The sequence below is a fragment of the Ursus americanus genome, chromosome 26 (genome assembly GCF_024610735.1).
Source record: "Ursus americanus isolate L20-20 chromosome 26, mUrsAme1.1.p, whole genome shotgun sequence".
Lineage (NCBI taxonomy): Eukaryota > Metazoa > Chordata > Mammalia > Carnivora > Ursidae > Ursus > Ursus americanus.
Window position 1 is genome coordinate 43430357 of NC_142152.1, and position 8972 is coordinate 43439328.

Here is an 8972-nt window from a genome sequence, read left to right on the forward strand (position 1 = left end):
CTTGATCCCAGGACCCTGAGATCATGACCTGAGCAGAAGCCAAGAGTCGGACACAACTGACCGCACTGCCCAGGCGCCCTCTTTTGCATTGTTTAAAATAGAGTCTGGGAGCCTGATTTTAAAATCTGAACTGCTTCTGCCCAGCTCAGAATTGGCACCAGTCACTGGTGACCCCTGCAACAACAGTGAGTTTACTTTGGGCCATTTCTTCAGGTTTGATGGCTCTGGGAAGAATGGTCACGAAGAGCTGACACTCCGAAGGTCAGGAGGTATGTACAGCTCTGGGGAGATCTGCGAAGCCACGCCCCGCATAAAGCCCACATCTCTTCCCTCCCTGGAGGACAGGAGTTTGGGACACCTGAAATGACCAGTTAGAGCAAAAGTCCATCTACTTTTGCTTCCCTCCTAGACTCCTGGCCCCTGGAAGTCACTGAGCAGCCTGCCGGCTGATGGAAGCGTCCCCATGCTGAGCTGTGCTCCAGAACCCCACCCCTGGGGGGGGGGGCGGCTCCTGCAGAGCCCAGCCCCTGGGCCCCAGCCAGGCCCCCCAAATCAGAATAGCCCTGCTGGGAACACAGGCCCTTATTTTCACACCCTGGCCCTGCCCAGGGTGAGTCTATGATCCAACAGGCAGGAAGCCCAGAGATCTAGAAGGATAAGTCACTGACCCCCTGAACCACGACAGAAGTCCCTTCGCATCTGCACCCCACTCACCTGCCCGTCTCCACTCCAGTTACAGCCTCCACGAAAGACTTCTCGAACTGGTGTGTTCACGAGGACTACACCTGGGGTCCCAGCAGTTGGGGATCCCACAGGGGGATGTCACCGGGTTACATGCCATGCCGGCTGGAGCTGTGTGAGTCATACCCAGCATTCCAGAGCATTCCTGAAATTCTTCAGACTCACAACCAGAGAAGAGTGAGCTGCTGACATTTGCAAAAAGTGTGGGCGGCTCGGGTCCTTAGGGACTGCAAGCAATGGGGTCATGGGGTCGCCACATCTACGCAGATCCTCTCTGTCCAGAACAGAGCCTGCATGAAACTGCAGTTTCTCACCTGCATGTGGGTGAGAAGCCAGGCAGGAAACATAAGTGCATATTACTGTCTGGAAGAAGCCCATCTGGAAAGGCGTAACTGCCCCTCTAGGACATCCTGGAAAGGGCAAAACTATGGAGACAGTAGGACGACCGGTGGTTGCCGGGGTTAGGAGAGGAGGGGACAAACGGGCAGAGCCGGGGGATTCTTAGGGCGCAGGTTAGTCTGTGTGAGAGGATGATGAAGGACTGATGTCATCACGCATTCATCCAAACCTGTAGAACGCACAACACCAGGAGTGAGCCCTCCGGTCTGCCCAGACTTCGGGTGATAATGACGGGTCAGTGTGGGGTCACTGTTGGTAACAAATGTCCCCTCTCTGCTGGGGAAGCTACGTAGTCGCAGGAGCAGGAGACAAATCTCGTATGTTGTGAACCTAAACTGCTCTAAAAAAAGTAGCCTTAAACAAAAAGAAAACCGACCAATGAAACAAAAACCCGAAGAGATGCCTCTTGCCTTTCCAGAATTCAGGTGGATTTAAGTCCCACAAAGCCTCCAAATATTAGCACACTTGGACATTTTAGATGAAATATAACAAAAGTGCTTTAATTCTTAGTTGGGATGCTAATAAATGGAAAATTTCTTCTACTGAATCCATCTAAAGGTGGCTCGGAAGATGTTTGTATGGGTCTGAGCTTTAGACAGATAGGAAGCCCCGCTGAGGGACACCGGGGTGGCTCAGTCGGTTAAGTGTCTGCCTTGAGCTCAGGTCATGATCCCAGGGTCCTGGGATCGAGTCCCGCATCGGGCTCCCTGCTCAGTAGGGAGCTTCTCCCACTCCCCCTGCTCCTTTTCTCTCTCGCTCACTCTCTCTCAAATAAATAAATAAAATCTTAAAAAAACAACAAAAGAAAAAGAAAGAAAACAAGCCCCGTCTGTACCTTGGAAACCAGGGAAGAAACTAGGGACCCTTCATGTTGGCTTGTGGTTCAACCTTAAGCCACGTGCTCTGCCATAAACATCCACGTGCAGGTTTTTGGGTGGACATAAGTTTTCATTTCACTTGAGTAAATGCCAACGAGCATGACTGTTGGGTCACACGGTGTGAGTGTGTTTAGTTTTGTAAGAAATGCCCGAGTGCCCTTTCCAGTGGCTGCACCCTTTCCCACTCTCTCCAGCGACGGACGAGGGTCTGTCCTGCTCCACATCCTTACCGGCATTTGGTGCTGTCACTGTTTTGGATTTTGACCATTTTCATAGGTGCGTGGTGGTATCTCAGGGTGGTTTTAATTTGTATTCCCTAACGACAGAGGATGGGGAACATCTTTTCACGGGCTCACTTGCCATCCTGTATCTTCTCTGCTGAGGGGTCTGTGCAGGTGTTTTGCCCATTTTTAAGTCAAGTTGTTTATTTTCCTACTGTTGACTTTTAAGAGTCCTCAGTATATTTTGGATACTGGTCCTTTATCAGATGTGTCTTTTGAAAATACTCTGAGTCTGAGGCTGGACCTCGCATGCTCTGGGCATTGTTGTCAGAGAGCAGCAGTCCTGTCTGTAATGCAGCCCAGCTCACCAGCTCTTCCTTTCATGGATCTTGATCTTGGGCTTCTATCCAAAGTCGCCACCACACCCAAGGGCACCCGGTGTTCTCCCATTGTCTTCTAGGAGTTTGACAGTTTCGTATTTCACATTTGGACCTATGACCCATTTGAGCCTATTCTGCGAAGAGCGTGAGGTCCGGGTCTAGATGAGATGCTTCTGTGCGCGGATGATGTGCTGTTCCCGCCACCTGCTGAGGAGACAGTCTCTGCTGCTGTGCCTTCTCCTCCACCAGACATCAGCTGGCTTGTCCGTGGGGTCTGTTTCCGGGCTGTTTGGTTCCACTGACCGATTTGTCTGTTCCGTCACTAATACCACACTGTGTTGACGACTCCAGCTTTATAGTAAGTCCTTTAAAAAACATTGTTTATTTTGGTTAATTAAAAATAGAATAGATTGCATGAGCAGTCACATCTTACTTTCTACAGAGTTCTAACTACAGTTCTGACTTACTTCGTGAAGCCTTTTAAAGAGAGATGTTACATGTCAGGTAGCCTAAGCTTGCAGGGAAACAGCCCAGCTCTGCTTCTCAGTTCTGTAATTGACATCTAGTTGAAAACTGAGTGCAAATAAAGGGTTTTAAAACTTGCAGGGGCGTCCTATTGGTTTCCCGTCCTTGGGCAGGTCCTGGCTGTCAGTTCCTGTCCCTAGCAGCCCGAGCACACAGGGCAGAAGCTCCAGCTTTGCAGGGCTGATAGGTAGGGTGACCAACATGTCCCAGTTTGCCTAAGACTTTCCCAGATTTAAAACCGAAGTCCTGAGTTTGGAGAACGCCCTCAGTTCTGTGCCGGCCACGGCAGCGGATCACGCCGTAGGCAGCGTTCCTGCAGGACTGGATGTAGAAGAACCTTCCCTAGCAGGCACGGGCTCACCTCTGTGGATGCCCTCAGCCAAGGCCACTCGATCCCGCCCCCGCATTGTTGGACAAGTGGAGCTTATTATGCAGGGCAGGAGGGGGAAGAGAGTCAGAGCAGGGAAAGCAGGTGTACGCCCTGACACGGGCTTGGCCGGGGGTCTGGGAGAGGGTCTAATGAAGCAGGGGTTTGCTCTGTATTGGATGCTGTCAGAAAGGGTGTCCATAACCCTGCTCTACAGACCGCGAGGAAGACGAGTCACGGTGGTAACGCCGCTGCCGTCGCTCCCTTGAGCCCAGAGAGGGGCTGCTTCCTCGTCTGTGGGGGGCACGGCCAGCTCATCTCCAGCTGCGCTTAGACAACGGTATGAGGTGGCCTCGCTTTGTCTCATTCCATCACTGTCTCCGAGGGGCCTTGTCCGAGCGTGGTGTCCATGAGATGATTTATGTCCTCCAGGAGAGCGATGTGGCCCGAGGGGAGCGTGGGACCAGCTTCTATGAGCTGTGGCGGGGGGGGGGGGGCTTTTCTCTTTCCATGGAGGGAGGTACAGGGTATGTAGGACGAGCATAAATTAAAAACTTACATTCCTCAGAAGTCACTATTAAGAGAGTGAAAGCCAAGCCACCCCATTTCAGAAGATGTTAATACATGTATCTGAAAAAGATTAATATCCAGACGACACAAAAACTCCAAATCAATGAGGAAAAGAAAGAAAACTCATTGGAAAAACTAGAGCTTTCAAGACTTAAATGAAAATGTGAAGAAATAGCCATCAGACTATGAAAAAGCACTAAGCTTCATTCATCAGGTAAATGTCATTTAAAATCATACTTGGACACAATCACACACCCACCAAAGTGTAAATGAAAAAACACCCAGAAGACTGAGTGTTGCCACGATGCCCAGAAGCCTCTCACGGGCTGGACAGGAAGACACCTGTGGGCCACCACTTTGGACACAACACTGATGGGCGCCATCTGCCAGAGCTGCACCGACCCAAACCCCAGGACCCAGCATCGACCCCTAGGACAGGACACAGAAGGTGAGCACGTGCCAGCAAGCCAGGGCCACGAATGGCCCCAGCAGCACCCTCAGGGGAGCTCACGCTGGGACAAGCGAAGAGCCAACCACAGGAGAGTGCACAGCAGTCGGCCCCACTCGGACACGGAACACGATTCCGCAGCACACGGAAGGAACGAGCTACACCCGCACGGCCGCCGAGCAGAACCTGACCCGCACGTTCTGAGAGATCCCCACATGGAGGGTCACGCCGCGGACGTCCCTATGGATGATGCCGACGACAGTGGAGACCAGTTCTGCTGTGAGAAGAAAGCGCGGTGCTTCCCACTGGGCAAGGTGGGGGAGGGGAGACGACGAGGGCTGCGGGGGTACTGACACGGGGGTGTTCACACTGTGCAAATGCATGCAGCTGCCCGTCAGTAATCCGTATCTATCTCTACAAGTACCTTACACTTCACTTTAAAGTTTTACCCACACGTGTTTACAGACCCGCTCCATGCAGAAAGGGCCCCCTCCCTGGATGCCCTCAGGGGCCTGAGGCACAGGCCCGGGCACCTGGCTTTGACCCTGATCGCAGGCGGCACCGCCCAGGGGGAGTGAGACCCTGACAGCAAGATTTGCAGAGTGCGCGCCCCTGGCAACAGGGAAGTCACAGCAAAGACACACCAGCACCTGGGCTTCTCCTGCTAAAAGCCCCCACCCGCCCTGCCTGGGCGCAGCTGCCCCCTCAACACCTCACAATCCACCCAGCACTGTTTCTGGAACAAATGGCCGGCGAACAAGCCCTCCGTCATCCCCGGGCTCCCCCCGAGTTCTCACTTAGCCATCGTCCTGCCACGCACAGCGTGCTAATGTGTCCCTTTCTGTGCTCTGCCCACGAGGAAAAGAACAACGCAGAGACGTGCACTCGCTCGCCGTCCGCAGGAGCAGACGAAGGTCGAGGACAGCCGGCAGATTCAGGGCAACTGCAGCCACAAAGGATTCAGGGGAGCCCCCTGCCCAGGGCCCCTGCGACCAGCTATGGAAAGCTTGGCAGCTCCACTCAGAGCTTTGGCCAAGGCAGTAATTCGGGACAGGAGGCTCAAGGACCTTGGGGAAGACACAGAACGGTGATTTTAAACTGCTCCAAGAGCAAAGCGTTCACTGGAAACCACTAGATGCAGAATTCCTCCACGACGTCAGAGGACTCACACCTTCAAGCACAGTGAACTGAGTTCTGCAAGTACCTAGTACAGGATCCTGGCCACTCGGGGCGCATCCACGGACCCCGAGACCACACAGAAGGGGGGGCCTGGGTCTCATTTCCAGGTTTTCCAGGCAATTCCAAACCCCAGAGCTCCAGATCACTCCCACGGCGATGAGCGGTTTCGGAGGGGAAACGACCTGTCCCAAATGAACCACAGGTCCCTTACGAGTGTCACCTCATTTCCTAAACACACCAGGACACAGAGACCCAGAGGAGCAAGCGAGCCCTCAGTTAGGATCTGTTCTCTCGGAGGGAAGGAGGGATTCTGGGCTTTCCCAGCGTCCTTTGGTCCATCTGAGACGTCTGCTCTCCTGCCCCATCAGAACGAGATTTGCCAGGACAGGGCCTGGGTCCCCAGCCCGTGGAGGCCGTGGGGCCTCCACACTGCGAATGCGATGGAGAAGCTGGGCCCCCACACCTCTGGGAGCCCGTACCCACGGCACCACCAGGGCCGCGGGAGAGCACGGGACGCTCTGAGGGGGAGGGGAGAGCCCCCCTGGCAGCCCTCCCTTGCTGCGGGGGATGGGGAGGGCCTGCTGAGTTTTAGCCAGAGCCCACGGTGAGCGTTGCATCTCCGTGTTCTGTGACCGGCTGAACATGGAGTTGTGCTGACTGTCCAGAGCCAGTTTCCCTCATCTTGAAAGTGTCCTTGCGGGGGTGAGCTAGAGGCCTTGGCGCTGGGAGACCCCCGCCCCACCGCTTGCCCTTCATGCCGCTGGGACCCCAGTGACCTCCATTCTGGCCACACGTTCGAATCACCTGGGCAGGTCTGAAATCAACGGCTTCTGTCTGCTTTGGCCTGAGCCAATTCACTGGGGGTTTCTGTGGTTGAGGACTCACGATCCTCTACAAGGGTTGTCACCTGGGGTTAAGAAACACCGCCTTGCTCTACTCCTACGGGCTGCGGGGTTGGGGAGACCCTGGGGGGGGGCTGTTCCTGGGTGGTCAGTGCTCATCTCTTGCCCTTCTTCCAGGTCCGAGGAGCCAGCAGTCCCTTCCCAGTCACACCCCCAACTGCAGGGCTCTCTCCGCTGACTTTCCTGAGCCTGAGCATGTGACATTCTGACTGGGTCGTTTCCTGCATGACCCCTGTATTTCGGGGTTCAGCTATGATGTCTGGGACAGTATGTTCCTGTACATGGGCTGCGTTCATTCCCTGGGGGTTTGGCCCTGCAGGATCCCGTGTCTGGAAATGTGGGTTCTTAGCCCTGCCTCTGTCATGGGGGCCAGGCTGGTCACTGGCTGGCCTGGAGCCAGGCCCTGCCCATCCGGGGGTTCCTCCTGCCCCTCCTTCTCTGGGGTTTTCTCTGGGATGCCCACTGGGCTCAGGGGCTTTCTCTGGAGCCTCTGGTGTAGCCTGGGGGCAGGTGAGACCCTCCAGAGGCCTCCTGAATGGAGACTCCAGCCCTGAGGGCCGGGGCCAGGCTGCGGGGAGACCATATGGAGTAGGGAGGGGGGTGAGTTCTTCTCCACGTGGCCCCGAGTTCCGTCGGACACTCACCTGCTCTGAGCACTCGGGTGGCTCAGGAGCCTTGCTGTCGGCGAGGAGCCCAGGTGTGTGGTCTCACCAGGTCCCCACCTGTGCTGAGTGATACCCCCAAGCAACCTATTCCCTGGTGACCCCCGCAGCCTCACAAAGGAGGCTCAGAGGGTGAGGGTGAGGGCGAGGGCGGCCCCAGGTAGAGCTCAGGCCGGCAGGTGAGTGCCAGGTCCCAGGCGTGGGGCTCCGCTGCCCCGAGGTGTGGGCAGGGCAGAGCCAGTCTTCCAGGTGAGGCAGAGATAGGTGATTGGGCAGGTGAGCTCCGGGGTAAGGTCAGGAACCCTTGTTATCTCCAGGTCTTTGTGCTCATAGTTAACTGGCTCGATTTGAGCTTCTCCCTTAGGTCCAGACAGCTCGTGTGAGAACATGAGACACCCAGGCTCCAACAGGTGAGACGCTTCCACTCTATCTTTATATACCGCGAGCGACCCCGTGCCTTGTTAATGTGTTCATTCCATTTTGAAGCAATCAGAAAAAGAGGGTAGGAGATGGGGATAAAGACAACAGGTGCCGTTTAAAAACCATCAAAGCAGAGTAAGCCCTCTCAGGCCTGGGTCGGCCCTCGGAAGGTGTTAGGGCCATCGGAGCAATTCCTTAGTGAGAAGACCCACGGGGAGGCGGACCCCACTGACCGAGGTCTTCAATCCTGCAGAGACCTAGGGGCGGGGGACAGATGGTGACACTGTCCCGATGGCTCAGGGCCGATGGGTGCTTACTTAGAAGATGTTAGGGGCTCATGACCCTTCAGAGCAACACCGCACATCGTGATAGAAAACCCCCAGCGCCCTGCGTCTAGCTGGTCTGTGACCAACTAATCCCGAGTGAATGGTAGGCTCCTTACAACACCGGGAAGCTATTTGTTGGAACGCTCTCGAATTGTGGTAGCCTCTTCAAAGTCAAGCTGCAGTCTGTGTAGCTTCTTGCTGGGTTTCCTGTCTGTCTGGAATCCACAGGACCCTGTCCTGGCCTGCGGCTCTCAGCCTGTGCTTGCGTCTCATTCCCCCACTGCCCTGATCTTGCTTGTGCCAAAGTCAAGGAAGAGCGCCATCCAGAGGGTTCTTTACCATGATCTCTCCCTGGGATTACCAAGGCGCCACTGGGCTGATCAGAGACGTGCTCCTTCCTTGCTAGAAACCAAGTGGGTTTGGAAGTCACCTGATTGGTTTTGCACTCACCAGATTTGAATTGAGCTCGGCACTCTTGGGAACAGCCCTGTTTACCCTGAGGGCTACAGGAGACCTGGCGGGTCACGAGTTCCACACCCCTGGCCTGTGTCTTCCAGTAACGTTGAGGAGAATGGTCAGCAGCTGTGTGCTGAGTCCAAGTGTGCTGGGGCCGCCCCACCCACACCTTTCTGGAGTTGCGAGCCCTACGATACTGGTCTGCGGTGCAATCAACCACGTTGTACGGAATAAACCAAAACCTCCTGGAGGTTCGTCCAACGTCCTCTCCCGGCATGGCCACTGACGAACGCCTTACGCGCCATGTTGTCCAGAGGACGCCATCCTCCTCCATTCGGACGTTAGGGGCTGTGGCAGGAATTCAGGGCTCTGAGTCCTGGTCATCCGCAAGGGCTTCTGCTTCTTCAGAAAAGGGGGAGGGGCCTTGGCCACAGAAGGGCCTTCCCTCAGGTCCTGGCAAGAAGACTTTATCAAGGGACAAAGGGAGGGACCGGTCAT